Source organism: Meles meles, unplaced genomic scaffold (assembly GCF_922984935.1).
Source record: "Meles meles unplaced genomic scaffold, mMelMel3.1 paternal haplotype, whole genome shotgun sequence".
NCBI lineage: Eukaryota > Metazoa > Chordata > Mammalia > Carnivora > Mustelidae > Meles > Meles meles.
The window spans coordinates 1,432,145-1,457,888 of record NW_025721520.1 but is presented as its reverse complement, the minus strand read 5'-3'; the positions used below and the strand labels follow the sequence as shown (position 1 = coordinate 1,457,888).

At 46.6% G+C, this 25,744-nt stretch overlaps 1 pseudogene; it reads left to right on the top strand.

The window, feature by feature from the left end:
• LOC123936444 overlaps positions 1-25,162 on the top strand; it is a 59,652-nt pseudogene extending 34,490 nt beyond the window's left edge.
• Positions 25,163-25,744: the final 582 nt, after the last annotated feature.

The following is a 25,744-nucleotide window of genomic DNA, read 5'->3' as shown; positions in this document are numbered from 1 at the left end:
TTAAAATCTAATTGATCTGATATAAGGATTGCCACCCCAGCTTTCTTCTGATGCCCATTAGCATGGTAAATTGTTTTCCACCCCCTCACTTTCAATCTGGAGGTGTCTTCGCGTCTAAAATGAGTTTCTTGTAGGCAACATACTGATGGGTTTTGTTTTTTTATCCATTCTGATACCCTGTGTCTTTTGATTGGGGCATTTAGCCCATTAACATTCAGGGTAACTATTGAGAGATATGAATTTAGTGCCATTATTAGCCTGTAAGGTGACTGTTCCTGTATATTGTCTCTGTACCTTTCTGATCTACTACTTTTAGGCTCTCTCTTTGCTTAGAGGACCCATTTCAATATTTCCTGGAGAGCTGGTTTGGTGTTTGCAAATTCTTTCAGTTTTTGTTTGTCCTGGAAGCTTTTGATCTCTCCTTCTATTTTCAATGATAGCCTAGCTGGATAGAGTATTCTTGGCTGCATGTTTTTCTCGTTGAGTGCTCTGAATATATCATGCCAGCTCTTTCCGGCCTGCCAGGTCTCTGTGGATAAGTCTGCCGCCAATCTAATATTTTTACCATTGTATGTTACAGACTTCTTTTCTCGGGCTGCTTTCAGGATTTTCTCTTTGTCACTAAGACTTGTCAATTTTACTATTAGGTGACGGGGTGTGGACCTATTCTTGTTGACTTTGAGGGGGGTTCTCTGCATCTCCTGGATTTTGATGCTTGTTCCCTTTGCCATATTAGGGAAATTCTCTCCAATGATTCTCTCCAATAGACCTTCTGCTCCCCTCACTGTTTCTTCTTCTTCTGGAATCCCAATTATTCTAATGTTGTTTCGTCTTATGGTGTCACTTATCTCTCGAATTCTCCCCTCATTGTCCAGTAGCTGTTGGTCCCTCTTTTGTTCGGCTTCTTTATTCTCTGTCATTTGGTCTTTTATATCACTAATTCTTTCTTCTGCCTCATTGATCCTAGCAGTGAGAGCCTCCATTTTTGATTGCACCTCATTAATAGCTTTTTTGATTTCAACTTGGTTAGATTTTAGTTCTTTAATTTCTCCAGAAAGGGCTTTAATATCTCCAGAGAGGGTTTCTCTCATATCTTCCATGCCTTTTTCGAGCCCGGCTAGAATGTTCAGAATCGTCATTCTGAACTCTTGATCTGACATAGTACCCATGTCTGTGTTGATTAGGTCCCTAGCCTTCGGTACTGTCTCTTGTTCTTTTGTTTGTGGTGATTTTTTCCGCCTTGTCATTTTGTCCAGATAAGAGAATATGAAGGAGCAAATAAACTACTAAAAGGGTGGCAAAGTCCCCGGAAAAATGCGCTGTAACCAAATCAGAAGAGACCCCAAATTGTGGGGGGGAGAAAGGGGATAAAAACAACTTCTGAAAAAAAAAGAAAAAAAAAAGGAAAGAAAAAAATTTAAAAAATAAAGCAAATAAAAAATATAAAAAAGAAAGAAAAAAATATATATTTAGATGAACTAGTCAAAAAATGTTAAAAAAGAAAAGGGTAAAAGTTTAAAAAAAATTTAGCAGAAGAAGAAAAAAGAAAAAAGAAAAAAAATTGAAAAAAGAAAAAAAAATTGAAGTAGCCGCAAGACTAAAGAATCATGGGGAGAAAGCCATGAGTTCCGTGCTTTGCTTTCTCCTCCTCTGGAATTGCTCTGCTGTCTTAGGAATTGAATCTGCTTTCTCCTTGATAGATGAACTTCGTCCTGGCTGGATATTTTGTTGATCTTCTGGGGGAGGGGCCTGTTGTAGTGACTCTCAAGTGTCTTTGCCCGAGGCGGGATTGCACCGCCCTTACCGGCGGCCGGACTAAGTAATCGGCTCGGGTTCGCTTTTGGGAGCTTCTGTTCCCTGAACGCTTTCCGTAGAGTTCTGGAGGACGGGAGTGAAAATGGCGGCCTCCCAGTCTCCACCCCGGAGGAGCCGAGAGCCTGGGGCCCCACTCCTCAGTGCGCCCCCAGAGGACAGCACCCAATCACTCCCGTATCCCCAGCCTCTAGCCGCGCTCCGAGCTCACCCAGCCCGCGACCGGTTCAAGGTAACCCCGAGCTGAGAGTTTAGTCCTCGGCTCTGTCTCTCCAGCCGGCTTCTCCGTTCTAATACCTGCGAGCTCTCCGACACTCCGACACCCCCGATCCTCCTGTGACCCTGCGGGGCCTGGGGCCACGCTGGCCCCGTGCGGGCTTCACCCTGGTTTAGCCCCTGGAGCAATGTCCCTCAGTGGAACAGACTTTTAAAAGTCCTGATTTTGTGCTCCGTTGCTCCGCCGCTTGCCGGGAGCCGGCACCTCCCCCCGCGGTCTATCTTCCCGTCGTTTTAGATTCACTTCTCCGCCAGTCCTACCTTTCAGAAAGTGGTTGATTTTCTGTTTCTAGAGTTGCTGTTCTTCTTCTCTTCGCTCTCCCGTTGGATTTGTAGGTGTTTGCAATGTTTAGATAAGCTATCGAGCTGATCTCCTGCTACCTGATGTAGTCTCAGGCTGCTACTTCTCCACCATCTTGACTCCTCCCCCCGTCATTTGGTCTTCTATATCACTAATTCTTTCTTCTGCCTCATTTATCCTAGCAGTGAGAGCCTCCATTTTTTATTGCACCTCATTAATCGCTTGTTTGATTTCAACTTGGTTAGATTTTAGTTCTTCAATTCCTCCAGAAAGGGCTTTAATATCTCCAGAGAGGGTTTCTCTAATATCTTCCATGCCTTTCTCGAGCACGGTTGAATGTTCAGAATCATCATTCTGAACTCTTGACCTGACATATTACCAATGTCTGTGTTGATTAGGTGTCTAGCCTTCGGTACTGTCTCTTGTTCTTTTGTTTGTGATTTTTTCTGCCTTGTCATTTTGTCCAGATAAGAGGACATGTAGGAGCAAATAAAATACTAAAAGGGTGGCAAAGACCCCAGAAAAATGCGCTGTAACCAAATCAGAAGTGACCCCAAATTGTGGGGGGGGGAGAAAGGGGATAAAAACAGGTTCTGAAAAAAAAAGAAAAAAATTTAAAAAATAAAAGAAATAAAGAAAAAAATATAAAAAAGAAAGAAAAAATATATATATTTAGATAGTCAAAAAACGTTAAAAAAGAAAAGGATAAAAGTTTTAAAAAATTTAGCAGAAGAAAAAAGAAAAAAGAAAAAAAATTGAAAAAAGAAAAAAAAATTGAAGTAGCCACAAGACTAAAGAATCATGGGGAGAAAGCCATGAGTTCCGTGCTTTGCTTTCTCTTCCTCTGGAATTGCTCTGCTGTCTTAGGAATTGAACCTACTTTCCTTGATAGATGAACTTCGTCCTGCCTGGCTATTTTGTTGATCTTCTTGGGGAGGGGCCTGTTGTAGTGACTCTCAAGTGTCTTTGCCCGAGGCGGGATTGCACCGCCCTTACTGGCGGCCGGACTAAGTAATCGGCTCGGGTTCGCTTTTGGGAGCTTCTGTTCCCTGAACGCTTTCCGTAGAGTTCCGGAGAACGGGAATGAAAATGGCGGCCTCCTAGTCTCTGGCCCGGAGGAGCCGAGACCATTGGGCCCCACTCCTCAGTGCGCCCCCAGAGGACAGCACCCAATCACTCCCGTATACCCAGCCTCTAGCCATGATCCGAGCTCACCCAGCCCGCGACCAGTTCAAGGTAACCCCGAGCTGAGAGTTCAGTCCTCGGCTCTGTCTCTGCAGCCGGTTTCTCCATTCTAATACCTGCGAGCTCTTCGACACTCCAACACCCCCGATCCTTCTGTGACCCTGCGGGACCTGGGGCCACGCTGACCCCGCGTGGGCTTCACCCTGGTTTAGCCTCTGGAGCAATGTCCCTCAGTGGAACAGACTTTTACAAGTCCTGATTTTGTGCTCCGTTCCTCCGCCGCTTGCCGGGAGCCGGCCCCTCCCCCCGCGGTCTATCTTCCCGTCGTTTTAGATTCACTTCTCCGCCAGTCCTACCTTTCAGAAAGTGGTTGATTTTCTGTTTCTAGAGTTGCTGTTCTTCTTCTCTTTGATCTCCCATTGGATTTGTAGGTGTTTGCAATGTTTAGATAAGCTATCGAGCTGATCTCCTGCTACCTGATGTAGTCTCAGCCTGCTACTTCTCCGCCATCTTGACTCCTCCCAGGACTTCTATTTTAATTGCTGTAATGATAAATAAACACATACAGATTGAACAGTTCTAAAATTCCCAGAAATTTGGGAAATTTAACTTTTAATACTTTCATATGCTTTAAAAATATTCTTATACAACGTGGCTCAAGGATTTTCAAAATTAAAGTTTCCATAATTTGGGTAGGTCTTTAGCAATCAGGACTGGTTTGATATTGTTGATTGAAACAGTGGCATTTCTAGCATCATACATGTCTATTCTATTTGGGTATATTCTTCCCAAACTTACAAACGTTTTCTGATTAAATAAACCCGCCTGTGGCAACAGCTGTTTCAGACTATCAAAAATGCGAATTTTTCCTTAACCAAATTGAACCTTCTGACCAAAATTTATTGGATATTTTAACAGTATTATTTCAACAGTGCTTATGATTTGTAGTATAAAAATAGTTTCCAAGCTCTTTACATAACTTAAAACCTTAAACTTATGCTAACCTGAGTTAATAGTTTTCTTCAGACACCCAGGTCACTTATAAAGAAGAGAAAATACTGAAACTTAATTACTAAGCACAATTCTAATTCTATATGCTTTTTGTCTCTAATTTTTACATGGTACAGATGGGAATAAGTTTTCAGAATTGCATTCAGTCCAGATTCTTTCTCCTTGAGAGAACACTTCTGTTCTATAGAAAGCTCTGGACATATTTCCAAATAATTCCTATGCCGCAAATACTTCCTCCCCTCATTCACTCCCCTCCAAAGCCACAAGGGCACCTTTCTCCATCCTCACCATGAGAACCTACGGGGGTCTTGATGGAGAAGTCCCCAAAATGGTGGCCCCAAGGATTTTCCCAATGAGTCACACCCAGCCTCCAGCCATTTGTGAAAAGTATCATGTAAGTCTCCCCATGTGTCTGTGGCTTCAATGTGCTTGCTACGGGCCTCAGGAGGCAGTCACAGGCTCAGCTCCTGTCTCTCTGGATATGCCTGCCTCTCTAAATTTCAGGGTGGCAACTAGTCTTGAAGCCTTAGTTCTCTGAGGAGCCCAAGAAAAGCTACTGATTTCCAGTTTTTCCTGATTTTTCTTACTGTAAGTCTAAAAGTGATGACTTCTGGAAGTTGCTTCCCTTATACAACCATGTTATGTCTGTAATACTGAGCAGTGAACACCAGTACCACTGTTAACTACAGATTTTATTCTGATTTCACCAGTGTCTTTGTCTCTCCCAGAATCCACATAAGAATAACACATAGAATTTAGTTATGTATCAGCTTAGTCATCCTCAATCTGTTATACTCCCACAGCCCTTTCTTCTTTTTCAAGACTTTTTCACTTTTGAAGTTCTCTCATTTTGGATTTTTCTGATATTTTCTATTAATTAGGCTGGGGTTATGTTTAGGGGGAAGTATAGCACAAAGGTGAGTACCCTTTTTATGCATCATATCAGGATGTACATGACAGAAGCTTGACTAATCACTGGGGATGTTAGCTTGATCACAGGGTTTAGATGGCACCTACCAGATTTCTCTGCTGAAAAGTTACACTTTTCCCCCTCAAATATCTATCAGCTAGAAACCAATCACTAAATTCAGTGCACACTCAAGGGGAAGGGAATTAAACTCTACCTCTTGGTGGCGGGAATATCTGTATCTATGTCATGAATAATTTTTCTGTTATTTATTTTTTCATATGGACTCATGGACATTTATTTTATTCTTTGGAATTTGATCCAACATGTGCTTGTTTGTGTCATTGCTCAATTTGTTAAAATTTCCTGGTTTCATCTTTGTTTGAGCTTATAACTTCTTCAGTCTGTGTCTGCCCTGAATAATGCTGCGTTCTTACTTCTCCCAGTGAGTGCCTGTCACTCTCTAGTTTTCACGTTGCTTCTTATTCCTTTGACATCAGTTCTCTGCTGGGTTCACAGAAAGTAACTTATTTCCAACAATGCTCTTTCCAGCTCTCTATGTCTCTGAAGTCATTTATTAGACTGATATCTGTCAAAAACACTTTCCATTTATCCATAAAAATGTCTCCAAAAATCTCTGATAAATCATGATCCAAGAGCTCACATGAAAATAATGGATGTATAATTACAATATGAGTTCTGACTCACTGGTTCTGTGTGCTCTGAAATTTTCCGATCCAGGCTGGTGCCATTAGAGAAGATAAAAATAGATTACTTCTTCGTGTCACTTCAGTTCTCTCCCTTCACGTCACTCCCATCTGTCCCTCACCTACATAACCCATTATGCACACAAGGCCCATGACTTGGCTTGTTCTATATCCATACTATCAATCATGCTCTTTGGCCTTACACCACTAGACTCACTCCCGTCTTTGTCCTCAGGAAAGAATGCAGTAAATTATCAAAAAGAGAAGGTTTACATTAGTCTCATAAAGTGTAGTTAACAAGCAGGGAGGACATTCATACAACACCCCCATCAATCAGTGCCTGTGCTGAGACATAACACTAAATGTCAATGGTAATAATAATAATAATAATAATAATAGAATAAATAAAGGCTTTTAAATGGGTACACCTCCCAGGATCTTAGAAAGAAATGCAACATGAATTTAGGACTCAGAGAGTTTAAAGGTCAGAATAGGTCAGGAAAAGTAAAACTAATACCATTTCATAGATTTGAGCAATTACTTTAGGAAAACCATTACATAATACACCTGTTAGATGCTGAGGAAGTAGTATGGAAAGGGACTATCTTGTCTGATAAAACACTATCAAAATGTATTCTGGAAAGGGATTCAAGATGGCAGCAAAGGAAGATCCTGAACTGATCTCCCATAAACATAAAAACATCAAATCTATAGCTACATATGGATCATTCCCTCGTGAAAAAGACCTGAAATCTGGATGACAATCAATGGATAAAAGAATGTCATTGAGACAGGTAAGAGAGGCAGAGATGTGGTCTTCACAAAAAAACTCAAGCCCCAGAGCCCAGCACACAATAGGGAAGGGTCTCAGCAGTCTGGCGCTTCCTCTGGAAAAGTGAGGAGTTGGTGCCTCATATCAGGCAGTCCAACCCTGGGGATCTGCACCAGAGAGATGAGTTACCAAGAGATTCCTGGCTTAGAAAAACAAGGGATATGAGGGATCCAAAGTACTATAGGAAACTGAGGTTCTCCTTCTAAAGAGCTCATGTTTGGTCTCACTCATCCTGGGATCCTGCTCAAAAGCACCCCTTTTTAAAGTGCCTAGGCTGTATGGCAAGAAAATTCATTTGTTCATCTGAAGGTATCTGCCCGAGGGGCAGGGGAGAGACAGGGGCCTCTCTGGAGACAAAGACTCTGGCAGACACCATTTGTGTGTTCTCCACCTTCCCTGCTAGCCGAGGTAGGCACACTGTGACATAGCACCATCCTGTTGCCTCACAAGAAGGGTGAGGGCTCGCAGTCGCAGCATGGTCCCACCGCCTTGCTGAGGCTAGAGAGAGTGGGTGGAAGCAGCAATTCTTCACTCCCACAAGGGCAGACTGGTGTGAACAGTCATGGCATTTACCTGCCCCCAACCTCGGGCCTGGAATAAGGCACTCTCTCGCAGCAGAGCTGAAAATGATGAGTGCATGCAATCAAGGCATTTTCCTGTTCTCATTCTGAAGCCAGAGGGCGTGCCTTGTCCCCTGCACATACTAGCTTCCCTGCTAAAGCCAGTAGGCATGTGAAAACCACACAGGGGATGCCCTTTATTTTTATGGCTCTGGTGGCCAAGGGGGCTGGCATTCCTGAGCTCCAGGGATCTATAACAAATGTAAAGACGCTTCTTGGCAGATCAGTACCCCCAGGACACTGCATAGACAGCAGGCCGAAACACAACCCCTATTCTTCTGTGAAAAAAAAATGTATTTTTATTTACCCAGGAGCGTCAACATGAGGGACAAGTTTCATGTCTCCCAGACATCTAGAGGCTACAGAGGTGCTCCCAGGGAATGTAATCAGAGAGAAACCATCCATGCTCACTCCCTTTGCCTCAATACAGCTCTACCAAACATCCCAGAAAGGAGCTTATACACTTATCTGTCGCCCTGATTTTTGAAACTGTCACCAGGGACACACCCAGATGTCCCAATCTGGAGTCCAACTGGGATTGCAATTGTCACCCCACAAGACTATATATATTTGCACACTTTAAAAGCTTCTTCCTGAGGGGCACCTGGGTGGCTCAGTGGGTTAAAGGCTCTGCCTTCAGCTCAGGTCGTGGTCCTGGGGTCCTGGGATCAAGCCCCACATTGGTCTCTCTGCTCGGTGGGGAGCCTGCTTCTCCCTCTCTCTCTCTGCCTGCCTATCTGCCTACTTGTGATCTCTGTCTGTCAAATGAATGAATAAAATCTTTTAAAAAAGCTTCTGCCTGAGAGTCTGACTTCCAATCAGCCTAAAACAAAGTGTTAGATTAGATTCCTCTCCTTGGAAAACTGACAGGTCTTGGGGACAGATCAGAAATAAATCAGACTGTTTAGACAATCACAAAGGTTAGGAGACAACTAAGAACCAGGACAAGGGTAAGCTAGAAAGTTCATCTCCCACACATGGCAACTTTTCATCACTGGGAGAAGTAGTTGTTTTGCCAAATATATAGAAACACAGGAAGTCAAGCAAAATGAGGAAATAGAAATATGTTCCAAATAAGAGAATAAGACAAAGCTTCAGAAAAACATTAATGATATGGAGATAAGTAATCTACATGTAATGAACTTAATTTGATAGTCATAAAGATGCCCATGGAACTTGGGGGAAGAATGGAAGAGCACAGGGAGAACTTCACCAGCAACAGGAAGTGTGTGAAAGAGCCAACCAGGAGTGACAGGGATGAAGAATACAATAATTAAACCGAAAACTACACTAAAGGTGTTCAGCATGAGACTGGATGAAACAGAAGATAGAGTCTCTGAAGTGGAACACAAAGCTGCCCAAACAGAGCAACAAAAAGAAAAAATGAGTTCAAAATGTTAAAGATAACTTAATAAACTTAATGTGACATCAAGCAGGATAACACTCAATTAAAGAGGCCCTAAAGGGAGAGGAGAAACAGAAAGGTGCAGAAAATTTATTTGAAAAAATCATGGGTGAAAACTTTCGTAACCTGGGGAAGAAAACACCACACTGGGATATTCAAATCAGAAAAACAAACAAACAAACAAATAAAAAACACCTCAATGACCCCAACACCAAGCCACATTATAATTTGAGTGTCAAAAATTAATGATAAAAAACAGCAGCAGAACAGCCGTTTATTACGTGCAGGGAAGTGTACCCAGTAGGCTACCAGCAGATTATTCAGCACACGTTTCACAGGCCAGAAGAGAGCAGCATGACGTATTCAGAGTGCTGAGGGTGGCACCTCAGTAGCACAATTGGTTAAGTGTCCAACTTTTGGTTTCTGCTCAGGTTATGATGTCAGGGTTGTAGGATTGAGCCCCATCTTGGGCTCCCTGCTCAGTCTGCTTCAGTTTCTCTCTCTTTCATCCCTCTTCCGAACAAATTGTTAGGGTCCGTGATCAAAGGAATGAGACTGATGCAAAGCGAAAGTCAAGCAAAGCTTTATTTCGTGCCAAGCAGTGAAAACCAAACCGACCAGTAGGGGCCATCTCTTACGAAGAGGTGACGACGATGAACCCGACGAGGCTGCTCCCCAGATGAGGCCACTCTGGACGGCACTGCTCCAGGTGATGCCACTCCCCAGATGACGACCCCACAAGACCAACGACTACCCCAACGACTACCCCAATGACTACCCCAATGACTACTATTACTCCCACATCCAGCCTAACAGACCACCTTTATAGAGGTGGTTGAGCCTGGCCCACACACAGGTGGCCAATGAGATTGCAACACACAGGGAAAACAGCATAGTCATGCTCAGTCGGCAATACGGGTGACCAATTGAATTTCAATTCACCACAGTAAATATATGTGCACCCCACTGATTGAATGTCTCCATCTGGCCTGACCTGCCCCTATATCCAGGGTTTGCAAGTAAGATCCTCTGGCTAACCAGGCCCTCATACAGGCCCTCACATTACCCCTTTTCCTTGGAAATTAGTCAAATCCTTGACTTTTCAGCCAGTTCTGTTCTCCTGTTGTAAGGGGTTATATTGAGCATGTAAGACTAACATTTTTATCACTCTAATTTTCTCTTATACAAATGGCATTAGGGCATTTATAATGCAGGGGCCAAAAATTAACAGTAGTGCACAGTCTGCTGATGAGTTAGCCATTCAATGCTTTGTATAAACTTTTGCATTTTTCCTAATTCCTTTCATCTAATTTCCTGTCTATACTTTACATAAACAGGTAACAATAAGAGAAACAATAAACTCACAGTTTTTTTAGTCTTAGCTTTAGTCCACCATCAATGGGGTCTGTCAGCTGTGGCTTCCATCTCTGGGGGGGGCATCCTCATCCTCAGCTCATTTGACATGACCTATATGAATCCAGGTCCTAATGCCTTCTACTTTTACTGCCTTGGTGGTGGTCAGGATGACAGTAAATGGTCCCTTCCAGCGAGGCTCCAAGTTTCCCACTTTAGAGCGACACATCCAAACCAAGTCCCTGGATTGGTAAGGATGTGGTTCCACCTCTCCCTGTCCCAGTGTGGGCAGTCTGGATCACTGCGTGGGATTTTTTTTTAAAGATTTTATTCATTTACTTGACAGACAGAGATCACAAGTAGACAGAGAGGCAGGCAGAGAGAGAGGAAGGGAAGCAGGCTACATGCTGAGCAGAGAGCCAGATGAGGGGTTCGATCCCAGGACCCTGAGATCATGACCTGAGCTGAAGGCAGAGGCCTTAATCCAAGGAGCCACCCAGGCGCCCCACCCCCTGCGTGGGCATTTTTAAAGACAGACTGTAATGCCTGCAGTGACTGGAGTACAGACTGATCAGTCATTTCTGCTAGGGCAACCTCTTGCAGCCGAGGACAGAGTGGGGGGAGGGGGGTCTCCCAAACATTATTTCAAATGAGGTCGCCTTGTTTAAATAGGGTGTACATCGTGCCCTGAGGAGGGCGAAAGGAAGGAGATCCACCAATTCACTGCCAGTCTCCAGAATTAGTTTTGTCAAGGTCTCTTTAAGAGTCCAGTTCATTCTCTCTCCTCGCCCAGAACTCTGGGGCCAGTAGGCACGATGTAGTTTCCAATTAGTGCCCACGGACTTGGCCAATGCCTGTGAGACTGAACTCACAAATGCAGGGCTATTGTCTGACCCGATTGTGAGAGGCAGCCCAAACCTAGGAACTATTTCTTCTAGTAGCTTTTTGGCTACCATTCCTGCCGTCTCAGGTTTGGCGGGAAAAGCCTTTACCCAGCCTGAAAAGTTATCTACAAAAACTAACATATACTTGTGCCCATATTTTCCAGGTTTCATTTCTGTAAAATCTATTTCCCAATAAATTCCTGGTTCCTTACCTCTTTCTCTTTTTCCTCTTCCCATTTTCGTTCTTCCCACATTAACTATCTGGCATTGAGCACATCTATCAACTACAACCTGAACCATAGGCCTTAATTTAGAAACCTGGAACTGCTTGCCTATAAGCTCCTTGAGTTGCGTATCCCCAAATGAGTACCATGATGTATGTGGTCTATTAACTTTTTGCCTAGTCTTCGAGGAAGAATTATTTTTCCTGATTCAGTCTTAGTCCAGTCCCCTTCATAGTCCCATTTAGCCCATTTTTGTAAATATTTTAAATCTTCTTCTGAAGAGTTCGTTTTTTCTGGTAGGGCTGGAGCTGGGAGTGTAACCAGTTCTTACACTGTTTCTCGGGCTGCTTGCTTTGTGGTTTGATCTGCTAATTGTTTTCCTTTTGAAATCAGATCAGTCCCCTTTTGGTGTCAGGGGGAATGCATAACGGCCACCTCTTTTGGGTCCCAAATAGCCTGGAGGAGAGCCAATATTTCTCCTCTGTTTTTAATTCCTTTTCCTTCTGCTGTTAATAGGCCCCTTTCTTTATAGCCCCATGTATATGGAGAGTAGCAAAGGTGTACCTGCTGTCCATATAGATGTTGGCGGTTTTACCTTTGGCCATCTGCAATGCCTTAGTGAGTGCAATCAACCCCGTTTTTTGTGCCGAAGTTCTATGTGGCAGGGCTGCTGTCCAGAGTTTCTGCTCAGGAGAAACTACCGCAGGCCCCACATACCTCTTTCCATTGACCATGTAGCTACTCCCATGTGTGAACAGAGTCATCTCAGCATCTGGGAGGGGAATGTCTCTGAGATCCGGCCTTATCCCTGAAACTTAGGTTAGGACCTCCCCGTAGTCATGTGGGTGGTCAGCCAGCTCCTCTGGCAGCAGCATGGCTGGATTTAGCACCGCTGGGGGCCAGAAGGTCACTCGTGGTTAGTTGAGGAGGAGGGCTTGATACCCCGTCACTCAAGCGTTCGTCATCCATTGGTCTGGTGGAGACCGGAGAAGGCCCTCAATAGCGTGTGTGGTGGTTATGATGAGATTTTGATCCAAAGTCAATTTACTTGCATCCTTGACCAGGAGGGCTGTGGCAGCAATTATGTGGATGCAAGGGGGGAACCCAGCTGCTACTGGATCTATTTCTTGCTAAGATAGGCTACTGGCCTTTGTCAAGGCCCTAGATTTTGAGTCGAATCTCCTTTGGCCACCCCTGCTTTCTCATCCACATAAAAGTGGAAGGGCTTGGTAACATCTATGATGACCAATGCTGGGGCACTCAGTAAGGCTGTTTGTAATTCCTGAAATACTCCTTCAGCCTCAGCTGTCCACTTTACATAGTGAGCCCCCCTTTTGCCAGTTGGTAGACAGGTTGGGCAATCTCTGCAAACCGCAGTATCCACAGCCTACAGTAACCCATCATCCCAAGAAACTCCCTCACTTGTCGGGATGTGAAGGGATGGGGGTATTGGGTGATCACCTATTTCCTGGACTCAGACAGTGAATGCACTCCCTCGTGGAGATCAAAGCCTAGATAAGTGGCATGGCTCTGACAGAGCTGTGCTTTCTTTGCTGACACCCGATACCCTTTTTCCTGCAGTGTCTGTAAGAGAGCTCTTATCCCCCACAAACATGACTCATAGTCCTCAGCGGCTACTAGCAAGTCATCAACATACTGTAACAGAGTGTCTCCTGGGTTGGAGGTTCTGTACTCACACAAATCCTCATGTAAGGCCTCGTCAAAAATGGTGAGTGAATTCTTGAATCCTTGGGGAATCTTGTCCAGGTGAGTTGGCCTTGAAACCCTTTCTTTGGGTCGGACCACTCAAAAGCAAAGAGGGGCTGAGATATGCGGAAAAATGCATCCGTGAGATCTAATATGGTATACACAGTTCTTTTGGGGCCCAGGAGGGAGAGTAGGGTATAGGGGTTAGGCACCGTCGGGTGGATATCTTCAACCCATTTATTAACTTCCCGCAAGTCCTGATGGGCCGGTACTCCCCAGTCTCAGCCTTTTTGACGGGCAGCAAAGGTGTGTTCCATGGAGATTTGCAAGAAACTAGGATCCCATCTCTTCAGAGAGGGTTAATGTCTTTTATGATCCCTTCCTTTGCTCCCCGGGGGAGGGGGTACTGCCAAATGTGAACAGCCATAACCATTGCCTTTAATTGCACCACTGGAGGTTGTCCCTGGCTAAGCCAGGGGGCTTCCCTTCTGCCCAGACCTTGGGAAACTCGACCTGTAGGGTTTGGAGAAGGCTCCCCCCCTTTGTTTCTTCTGGTTTTGAGGCTGGCTTTAAAGGAGGTATTCATCTACTGCTGCCATAACACCTGTACAGTGGGTTGTCTCAAGGTTACAGCCATGTCTCCTTCCGAGAACTGAATGTCAGTTTATAACTTGTGGATATCTCTCCCATCAAGTTATATGGGGAATTAGGGAGGACCAAAATTGATGTTTAACTACTCCTGAGGCCAAATTTAAAGTTCTTTCTGTTGTCCATTTATGTCTCTCTGTTCCATTTGCTCCTTGTACCCAGACTTCTTCTCCAGATAGTTTTCCCATAGGTTTTAGTAATGATGAAAATTGGGCTCCCTTGTCCACCAAAAAATCAATTTATTTACCCTCCACTTCCATTTTTACCCGAGGTTCGAGGAGGGCCTCTGAACCATGGCCCCTTCAGTCTCTGATGGCGAACACTGCTGTCTTCTTTTTGGGGCACTCCCTGGCCCAATGTTCTTTTTCCTTACAGTTAGTGCACTGATCTGAATCTAAGTCTTCCTGCCTGCCTTCTCTGTGCTTTGGCTTTTCGTTCCATTTACTATCCCCTACTTGTCTCCTCCCTACCTCATGTAATGTCAAAACCTTAACCAATTTTTTTGTCTGTTTTTCATCCTCTTGTGCATCCCTGTTTTTAAACACCTTTTCTGCTATTCCTATTAATTCAGTCAGATTCTTCCTTTCAAATCCTTCAATTTTCTGAAGTTTCCTCCTTATATCTGGGGCTGACTGACTGGCAAACATAAGATTCATTGCCCTCTGATATTCGGGTGACCCAGGTTCGATTGGGCTATACATTTTATAGGCTTCAACAAGCCTTTCTAGGAAAGCTCCTGGAGACTCATTATTACCTTGAGCCAATGTAGTAATTTTAGATAAATTTATGGGTCTCCTTGCAGCTGCACGGAGGCCTCCCAGTAGAGCCTGGCGGTAGAAACATAAGCTCTCCTTGCCTTCATCAGAGTTTGGATCCCAATCGGGGGATTCCTTCGAGCAGTAGTCCTCATTCACCAGGGATTGAGGTCCCTGCCAAATCTATCGCTTATCACCTTATGGGTTTCTCGCATGATGCGATCTCTCTCTTCCACATTAAAGAGAGCCATAAGGAGCTGTTGAATATCCACCCAAGCAGGTTGGTGGGTAAGAAAAACAGCCTCTAAGAGACTAACTAAATCCTGAGGGTGGACAGAAAAGGATTTGTGTTGGGCCTTCAGTTATAGATGTCAGAACAGGAGAAAGGGATATAGGTTAGGTGGGGGCTCCCTCTCCCATCGGTAGAGCAACTTCATGGAGAGGCAGCATTGGCACAGACAGTACTGGTGAGGTAAAGGGAGGCAGAGGGGGATAGAGGAAACGGGAAAGATCAGGGCGGTATCTCTGCTTGGTGATCCTGTAGGCAGACCCCGACCACGTTGAGGTGGACTGGTAAGGCCATCTTGGTACCGAGAGTCAGGATTAGGGGACAGATAAAGGGGGGGATTCCACATCCTCCACATCCGATGGAGGTAGGACGGTCTTCTTCCCCTGTTCCCCCTCATCTGTCTGTTTTGGTTTTGGTGCTCTGACCTGCCTTAGAGGGAGAGAGATAGTTTCATTAGCAGGGGGAAGGTGAGACTTGAGCCATGATGGTGGTTCTTCTATCAGATATTGCCAGGCCACAATGTACAGTATTTGGTCTCAATGTAGATTGAAGACCTCACTGAGTGTGGAATATATCTGAGCCTAGGCAAATGTTCCTTCCAGCTGCCACCCTGTAGAAAAAGTGGGCCACTCTAATGGGCAGAGTGTTTTTAGTTTTCCTGGGTAAACATTGTCACCCGACTGGGTGGCTTTACCTTGAAAATCCTTGAATTGTTCGAGAACAAGACCTAGGGGTGTCACAGGTCCCTTACTCCCCACTTGTCCCATTTCTCCAAATATAACAAACAACACAACAGACAAAAAAAAAAAAAAAAAAAAAAAAAAAAAAAAAAAAAACAAGGCAAAGACAACCGCAGGCCCAGTGATCCCCATCCAGAGCCTGTTGCTTATGGGGATTTCCTTGGTCCCCAACAAACCAGAAAACAGACAACAAAAAAACAAGGCAAAAACAACTGCAGGCCCAGCGATCCTTACCCAGAACCTGCCACTGGTGGGGAATTTCTTTATCTCCTGACTGCCTAGGGGGACTCGAACCCCCTGACAGCCTAGGGTAACTTGAAACCCCTGGGGACCTCCTAGGGGGACCAGAACTCCCTGACCATCCAGTGGGACTCGAACCCCCTGGTAACCACCCAGAGGGACTCGAACCCCCTGACCATCCAGGGGGACGAACCCCCTGACTGCTTAGGGGGACTCAAACCCCCTGACCATCCAGAGGGACTCGAACACCCTGGTGACTACCCAGGGGGACTCAAACCCCCTGGCCATCCAGGGGGACTTGAACCCCCTGGTGACTGCCCATGAGGATTCGAAACCCCTGACCATCCAGGGGGACTCAAACCCCCTGACTGCCCAGGGTAACTCAAACCCCTGACCATCCAGGGGGATTCGAAATCCCTGGTGACCATCCAGGAGGAATCGAAGCCCCTGACCGCCCAGGGGTACTCAAAACCCTGGTGATTGCCCAGGGGGACTCTAACCCCTTGTTGATTTACCAGCAGAGGGATGGGGCATCCTTGCATCCACTCCAGCCCTGGGGAGCATGGCTGCATCCAGCTTCTCCCCTGGTGGACTACACTCTGGAGTTCTGCAACCAGTCAGACAGACAGGATCCCAGAAATTCTGATGCTGGCTTAGTTCTTGTCATTTGATCTCAGATAAGCCCCCGATGTTAGGGTCCGTGATCAAAGGAATGAGACTGATGCAAGGAGAAAGTCAAGCAAAGCTTTATTTAGCGCCAAACATCGAAAACCAAACCAACTGGTAGGGGCCATTTCTTACGAAGAGGCAATGACGACGACCTTGACGAGGCAGCACCCTGGACGAGGCCGCTCCCTGGACAAGGCCACTCCCTGGATGACGCCACTCCAGACGACGCCACTCTAGATGACACTGCTCCCCAAATGATGATCCCGACGAGGCCGACGACTACCCCAATGGCTACCCCAATGACTACTACTACTCCCCCACCACCCAGCCTCACAGACTAACCTTTATAGAGGTGGTTGAGCCTGTCCCACACACAGGTGGCCAATGAGATTCCAACACACAGGGAAAACAGCACAGTCATGCTCAGTGGGCAATAAGGGTGACCAATTGAATTTCAATTCACCATAGTAAATATATGCATGCCCCACTGATTGGATGTCTCCATCTGGTCTGGCTCACCCCTATATCTGGGTTTTCAAGTAAGTTCCTCTGGTTAACCAGGCCCTCATACAGGCCCTCACAAAATAAGTTTTTAAAAACAAGAAAAAAAAATGCTGGCTGACTGCAACCTGCCTTTCTTTCCAGGGTGCAAAGAGAAAAACATTCAACCAAGAATGCTCTACCCAGCAAGGTTGCCATTCGGAGTTAATAGGGAGATTAAGAATTATCTAATTATACAACTAAAGGATTTTATTACCACTAAACTGGCCTTATAAGAGATGTTGAAGGGACTTGTTTAAACTAAAAAGTAATGACATAATTAACAAGAAAATACATAAAAATAAAATCTTAAAGGCAAACGCAACATACAGTATATGTACAGCAGAGGTAATGGGTAAATCACTTATAAAGCTAGAGTGAAGACAAAAATAGTATGTTTAACTAAAACTACAATAATTAGTTAAATTTATATTTTTAAAAGGTCGTGACATCAAAAACATTAAACATGTGGTTCGGAAAAGTCATCCAAACAGAAAGTCAATAAGAAAACATCAGTATTAAATGAATCATGCATACTGGGGTGAATGGATAAAGATATAACACACATCAATACTATTCATCCATAAAAAATAATGAAATGTTGATGGTCGTGGTAACATGGAGAACCTTGAGAGTAGTATGTTAAATAAAAGAAAGACAAATACCATATGGTTTCACTTGTATGTAGAATTGAAAAAAAAAAGAAACTCAGATTCATAGATACAGAGAAGAGATTGGTGTTTGCTGAGGGGAGGAACTTGGAGGCCTGGGAGGGCGGAGGGATGGAGCCACAGGGTGGGGGGAGGGGCTACTTTTCTTCTGTCCCCTCCCCCTCCCTCAGTAGCCCTTTGTGACCAGACAATAGCTCTGTGATGTGGGCGTGGGGCTTGTGTCTGCACCTCCACACCCAGGGCTCAGTTGCCTGAGGGCAGCAGTGCGATTGGACACTAATGTCTGATAAGGAAAGAGATGGATAATTATCTCTTCCCTCAGGAATTTTTTATTGATGGTTGGCTGAGCTCCAGTCCCACTATCTGGGCAGTTAATGCCATCCTTGCCTTCGTGTGTGGACTGGGGCTCTTCATCTTCTTACTTTCCTATTTCCAGCCTGATCCATCCTCACCACCAGGCAAGAAACACAGCAAGAGCAGGAAGGTAAGGAACCTTTGGCCCAGACCCGGCAGAGTGTGATTCTATCTTCTTTTCTATTATTCTTTCCACTTTTCTGAGTCACCGGAGAGACTCCTGAAATGGGAAAGAATAGAACGGGTATTCTCAGGAGAGAGTAGACCACCATCCATCCAGGACAAGCCAGACTCGGCAGGGGTTAGAGGGACATGAGGATTTCTCCCTGAAGATCTTGGGCCGGAGTCCAGGTGTGGTGGAGGGTTCCAGGACAGTGTACCTAACACAGTGACCAGTGGCGGAGGACCAGAGGCTAAAAGCTGCCTCGCTAGCGGAGGTCAGGCCCCTGAGCACCGGGTCACCAGCCACTGTCCCAGGACAGGTATTTCAGGTGAATCTTCCCCCTTCGGGGCTGATTGAGTGCAGTACTGAGCCCAGGAGGTTCCAAGCAGCAGCTAGAGTGGTGGCTCTGGCCTTGGAAAGTGGGGTCCTATGAGAAAAAGTCCAGCTGTGCCACCAGGTCTGGGATTGTGTGTGTTTCTTGAGCAGAAGAACAGTGGCAAACTTCTCACATAGAATATCCTTCTGTACATTCTTCCAAGAAGGAAAACTGGAAATATTTGTATCCATTTTGAATAGGAAATGAGTAAAACTAAAGAAAATCACAGTCCACCCCCCTTTAGTTAAATGTAGGAAGTCACACTACTCATGAGCAGTGAGCACCTGCTGCTGGGGTGGGTGTCCCAGCCTCCCTGTGTTCTCTTATCTCAGTACCAAGCAGAACCATGGAGAAGGAGCAACAGAAGGCAGAAAAGCCAGACGCTGAAAGGTGAGCATCCGCCACAGCCCTGTGGGCCCCAGTTACACTGTCGCCCCAACTCTGATGGGGCAGTTCCACTGTCTCCAGGACACCAGGGCCTGAACCCATCCCTCAGGAAACAGAGCCCTGTGTGGGGGGCTCCGGGGAGGAAGAGGGGAAAACTGGAAGCTTCCCAGATTTTGCACCAGAACAAAGCCCTGAGGAGCTGGAAACTGGTGTCGCCCAGCAGGGGCCCCAGGGCATAGACTGGGGGCAGAACCTCCCGTTCCCGCTGTGGACAAGCTGTTCAACTCCACTCAGATTCTTCTGTGAGGCCACATGGTCCTTCCTCCTCCAGCAAGGTCATGAACGAGGAAGCACTTTGGAAAAGACAAAGACATGATCCACATCATGACCCTATAATCACTGTGTGGGCACGTGGCCTTGAACAGTGCTGTTTGGGGCTCCCGAGTCCAATCTCCCAAAGGTTTCCCATAAAGGGACATTGTGCACAGCCTCCTCTAAGACCACTGGGCCCCGCCTTCCACTGTGACCTGGTCTCCTGTTTCCAGTTTTCAGAGATTGCCTACATGATCTGGAAGAGGTTCAGGACCTGTTCTCCCTTCTGCAAAGGTAAAGAATCTGCCCCCTTCTCCCCTGGGTGGGCCTCCCCAAGTCTATGGTGTGGACACCACACTGTGGGAAACGGCCTCTGGGGCTGTTCGGTGGGCTGGGAGGAGCCGTGGGACAGATTGTGACCAAAACCCCAGGCTGAGGGACAGCAGGAGCATTGTGACGTGGGTGTGGGGCATGGAGGGCCATGGGGTCCCCTCCCAGCCTCGGGCTGCCGCAGGGGCAGCTCATGCCTCCTGTCTCCTGCAGCCACCTGGCAAGGGTCTCTGACCAGGGGGGCTTTTACCAGTCCTTACGGCAAGCAGTCCCTGGGCAGGTGTGCCGAGGGGTGCCAGCTGGAGCCCGTCAGCCATGCAGGGAGACTGTGGAAGACGCTGCTCCCACCGTGGCCTCATCACCTGCTCATGATCCACCGACAGGGCCCCCTCAGCCTCTGGCCTCCACCCTGCTAGCAATACCTCAAGAAGAGCAAACTAACTTAAAAAAATCCTCCCAGACACAGTGAGAAGGAACTTTCTTCCAGGTAATTCCTACTGGGCCTCTCTCGTTCCAGACATCTCAGGCCTTGGCCATGCCAGCTACCCCATTTTATCCTTTTCCTGGTGGTGGGAAAGGACGAAGTCCTTGTTCTTGTCTGGCACATTACAGCACAAGTGCCAGCATGAACACATCTCCTGCCACCCACCAGATGCCTCTTTCTGGGGTGGCCTTACTAACAGGCAGATAGAGACTCATAACCCTTTGTCTGTCAATCCGGATGTCCAGAAGCTCCCTGAACTACTAATCAGCAAAAAGGTAGAACTGAAGAGTTGGAAGGAGAAATAAAAGTTTGGGTCAGTTTTCAAACAGTGGTGCCCAGATGACCACGTGAGCTTCTGGGGGACTCTGTGGAAGCTGCTGGGTGCTGAGCAGAACACCACCTCCACGCAATCCTCTGGAACATGAAAAACAAAGCAGAGCCACTGGCCCAACCTCAGCTGTTCTCATCTCCCAAGGTCTTGGAAGACCACTTGCAATGGAAATGCAGCCAGCTCTTCTGGGGTCTCCCTCTCTGCACAGTGAGTCGCTGGTGGCCACTGCCTTGTTCTCTACTCAATCTTCTCCATTACAGGCTCCCTCTGTTTTATTCAATGGGACCTCTAATTGCTTGCCAGTTCTAAACCAGGATCAAATATCTTCACAGTTTTCCCATGCCCCACCATTGCTCCACTGTGGGATCCAACCCCAACCCTCAAAGCTAAACTTGCTCCAGCCCCAGGTCCCCCTTGCACTATCTGTCCCAATAAGACCACCTTCTCTCCCATCCCAGAGGAGGAGCAGTGGAGTATCTTGTGCTGCATCCCAGAATAAGACACGATCCTTCATCCCAACTAAAATGCAACATCTGGAGTGGCCCTTGTTGCCAAAGCAACAAGGAAGGGGGAAGCCTTTACCCACTATGGAGAAAAGATCTCCAAAATTCTTTAGCTAAGTCCCTCCCAAGCTTCTGGAGGACCACAAGGCCTCTCAGGCCCACAGATCAGGTTCCACCTTTCAAGGGGACTTTGTCATCTTTAATATCCAGAAGCCACAGCTTCAGAGGAAGCTCAGCAGGGATAAACAGCAAAGCAGCTTGCCCCACAAGGTTCAGATGACTCTGGAACTGAGGTGGCCTCAGGATGAATCCCTGTGGGTGAGTCAGGCACAGAGAGAGCAGGAGCTCTCAAGGCCCTTTGTGTTTAAAGGCAAAAGCAGCCAAGCTACATGGAGGATCAGGTCCAGATACCACAGGAAGTATCAAGCAAGATTCCAACTAGAGAAGAACTTTGGTAAGGGTGTGTTTGGTACGGCAATGTCTGAAGAGGACACCAACAGGTCTCTCCAGGATCTCAGCTAGGTTCCCAGTGAAGGTTCTGGGAACCAAATCTGAGGAGTTTGGAAGACCCTTGATAAGGGCCTTGGAGGGTGATCCAGGAAAATACTTAGCCAGGGGCCCAGATAAGAAACATCTAGAAAAAACTTTAAAGGTTCATTTTCACAGGAAATTGGGACAGATCCGTAAAGGTCTGATCCCTGTGACTGTGCGTCGATCCTCGTTTGTGGCCAGCCATGCTTTTCCCAAGTCCCAACCCCACAAGGCTCTCAGAAATCTAGCACCCTTGAAGGATTGGAAGGACTGTGTAAACATCTCCCATGAGCTGTCCTTCCTTTGTCCTAACACTCAGCAGAATCTGGAAACACACATCATAAGTTTTCAAGTGAGGCGTAAGTGGGACCTACCTCTCCAAACTGTTGAGCCCATAGATATCAAACTACATGAAGCTCAACACTTGCCCATTCCCCAGTCCCCCTCTCTGTGCTCAGCCACCTTTGTCCCTGGGGCCCCCTCAAAAGCCGAATTTTCCAAGTTCTTGGGGAAACCACCTCAGACCCATCCAGGAGAGAAGGGTATAACTGAAAAGTCTGATACCACTTCTGGGAGCTCACTGCCTGTTCCCTCACCCATATGCGAACAAACCCAGCAGGCCCTGGGAGGGACTTCACCTGGTGATGGTCATCAATCCTCAGAGACGTCTTTATTACGACAGGAGGGCAGATCTCTTTCTCAGGTCTCCATTCTCAGACTCGGAAACAGAACTCTGTACAGCAAGAGTGTTATGGGGGCCAGGAAAGACAACCTAGAACCAAGTCCAAGTTTAGCAATGGCCAGGAATGAGCTAAAAGAGGGGAGAGGGGACAAAGAAGACATCCAGATGGCCAACAGACACATGAAAAAGTGCTCCACGTCACTCGGCATCAGGTAAATACAAATCAAAACCATAATGAGATATCACCTCACAGCAGTCAGAATGGCTAAAATTAGCAAGTCAGGGAATGACAGATGCTGGCGAGGATGCGGAGAAAGGGGAACCCTCCTCCACTGTTGGTGGGAATGCAAGCTGGTGCTACCACTCTGGAAAACAGCATGGAGGTTCCTCAAAATGTTGAAAATAGAACTACCCTATGACCCAGCAATTGCACTACTGGGTATTTACCCTAAAGATACAAACATAGTGATCCGAAGGGGCACGTGTACCCAAATGTTTATAGCAGCAATGTCTACAATAGCCAAACTATGGAAAGAACCTAGATGTCCATCAACAGATGAATGGATAAAGAAGAGGTGGTATATATACACAATGGAATACTATGCAGCCATCAAAAGAAATGAAATCTTGTCATTTGCGACGACGTGGATGGAACTAGAGCGTATCATGCTTAGTGAAATAAGTCAATCGGAGAAAGACAACTATCATATGATCTCCCTGATATGAGGACATGGAGAAGCAACATTGGGGGGTAGGGGGATAGGAGAAGAATAAATGAAACAAGATGGGATTGGGAGGGAGACAAACCATAAATGACTCTTAATCTCACAAAACAAACTGGGGGTTGCTGGGGGGAGGTGGGATTGGGAGAAGGGGGGGCTGTGGACATTGGGGAGGGGAGGCGAACCATAAGAGACTATGGACTCTGAAAAACAACCTGAGGGTTTTGAAGGGTCAGGGGTGGGAGGTTGGGGGAGCAGGTGGTGGGTAATAGGGAGGGCACGTTTTGCATGGAGCACTGGGTGTTGTGCAAAAACAATGAATACTGTTACGCTGAAAAAAATAAATAAAATGGAAAAAGAGGGGAGGGGGGGTCAGGCCTCACCAGACATGGTAGCAACACTGAAAATGAATCTCGGGTCCCAAACTACAAGGTCTGAGGGGGCCATAGAGGTGATGGAGGCCAAGAAGGTCCCTGCTTGGAAAGTTGTCTTAAGACCCAGTGGGCTGGCCAACAAACCAGCCATTTATGTGTATCTGAGGAGATCAGGATATCCAGGTGCTAGGAAAAGCCCCTCACGATCTACAGTGTTGGTTGATCAAGATCCAGAGGGGGTAAGCTTTAAAACAAAGGTTAGTAAGGTTGAGCTCCAAGAGAAGATAGAGTCGGAGAATCAGCCTGAAGGCCATACCACTGCTGTGCTTCCTCAAGATTCTCCTAGTGATATCCTCCTTCCAGACTTTGCCACTTTTGTGCTTGTTGAAGACAGTGGCACCATTGTGCTCCTGCCAGACTCTCACACTAATGCTGTCCTTTCTGCAGACAGCTTGACCACTCAAGAGTCACCATCCTGTTCCCAAACTGAGTGTGCCAGTGGAGAGACACCAGCTTCCCCAGTGTCACATAACCTTAGCTCAAGTGGATCAAGCAGTAAGGGGTAGCAAGAGCCCTGTGGACCAATGGTTGATGAACCAAGTGACAGCCAGAGAAACAGTGAGACCACTGATGAGGGAAAGGACCAGAAGAGACACGTGTACAGACAGGTGTACAGAACCTTTGGAAACCAGGACTTCCCAAGCTAGTGAGATAGGCCTCCCTCCCCAGGTTCGAGGATCAGGAGAGAGCCTTAGGAGCAAATACCTCTGGCTCGTGCCACCAGAAAAGGGACATGTTTTTTCCAGAAAGCCATTTTAGACAAAGGATGAAAAATTTTCTGCAGTGCCTTAATTCCAATAAAAAAAGCAAAGGACTGGAATGCCCCCTTCAAAAAGGCAAGCCTGCACCAGCTCCTGCCCAGAGCTGGGTGCCAGTCAGAAGCAGATTGGTTATGGACAACAGGGCTGCCAAAACTCAGATGATCGTGACAGCTGTGGGACAAATGCTGGTGGAAAAATTGGGACTCCACCAAGGAATTCGGGCCTCAGAGATATATCAGCACAAGGAATTGCAGGCCCCAGTACACAGGCATTCTTGCCGCCACAGGGCTTTCGCCTCCACAGACCAGAAGAGAGTGATTGGAGGGATAGCCTCCAATCAGCAAGGTACCCCCAAGGGTCATAGCTGTCCCAGCAAGAGCCAGCTGACCAGAGACAGGAATGGGGAATGGGAAAGCCTCCCCAGGGACCTGGGGCCCCCAGGCAGACACAACCAGCACCAGCAGATGGCGGCAGATGTCTCAGGTCGACTTCACCATTATCCTACATGCAGGCTTTGAAAATATGTCTCAACTTATCAGGCAGAGAACGCTTCACACATCTTTCCTGGTCAGAAAGACGTCTTTCAATTATGCTGAGCGAAATAAGTCAAGCAGAGAGAGTCAAGTATCATATGGTCTCACTTATTTGTGGAGCATAACAAATAACATGGAGGACATGGGGAGATGGAGAGGAGAGGGAGTTGATGGAAACTGGAAGGGGAGATGAACCATGAGAGACTATGGACTCTGAAAAACAACCATAGGGTTATGAAGGGGCGGTGGGAGGGGGTGGGGTGGGATGGGAGGTTGAGGAACCAGGTGGTGGGTAATAGGGAGGGCACGTACTGCATGGAGCACTGGGTGTGATGCCAAAACAATGAACACTGTTATGCTGTAAATAAGCAAATAAAAATAAATAAATAAATAAAAAAAAGAAAGACGTCTTTCAAGAAAAAAATCGAGTATATGCAAAAAAAGCCCATTTTTTCTCACATTAGCACATCTTCTGTGTGCTAATGCCTTCCCCATGCCACGATTTTTATTGTTTCCCAAAAATATATGTTTGGTTTTTTTTTCTCATAAGTGGTGCTGGACTTTGTGTGTACCCTGCTTGGGAGGGGGGTGGAGAGGATCAGGGTTTTCTCTCCCCGAGTGCCTGCTTTGGCTTCCCCAGAAGGAACAGGGCCTTGGAGGGCCAGTGACCTCGGGGTTCACCTCCACCCCCTTCCTCACACAACTTCCATTTCCACGACAAAGTGAACAAGACCCAGAATGGAAACTGGCTCTGCCCATCCTCTCCTGCTTTCCTTCCACCTGTAATATGTGTGGCTGTAGGGAGGGTCTGCTGAGGCATAAATCCCGCTTAGGCTCCAGGAAGACAGAGTCCTAGATCAGAGTGGGGCCCACAGTTGGGAGACGCAAGGCTGGCCCTGAGGGCAGAGGTGAGAAGTCCTGCCTCCACCCCTGTCTCCTGTGGGGAGAAGAGGACGGCCACCCCAAGAACCTTCTCTTCACAGAGAATCCCATCTTAGCTCCATGCAGCCCCTCTTACACTCAGAACAGCAAGGGACAAGCTTGTTCCTGGAGCTAAGGGTGTGT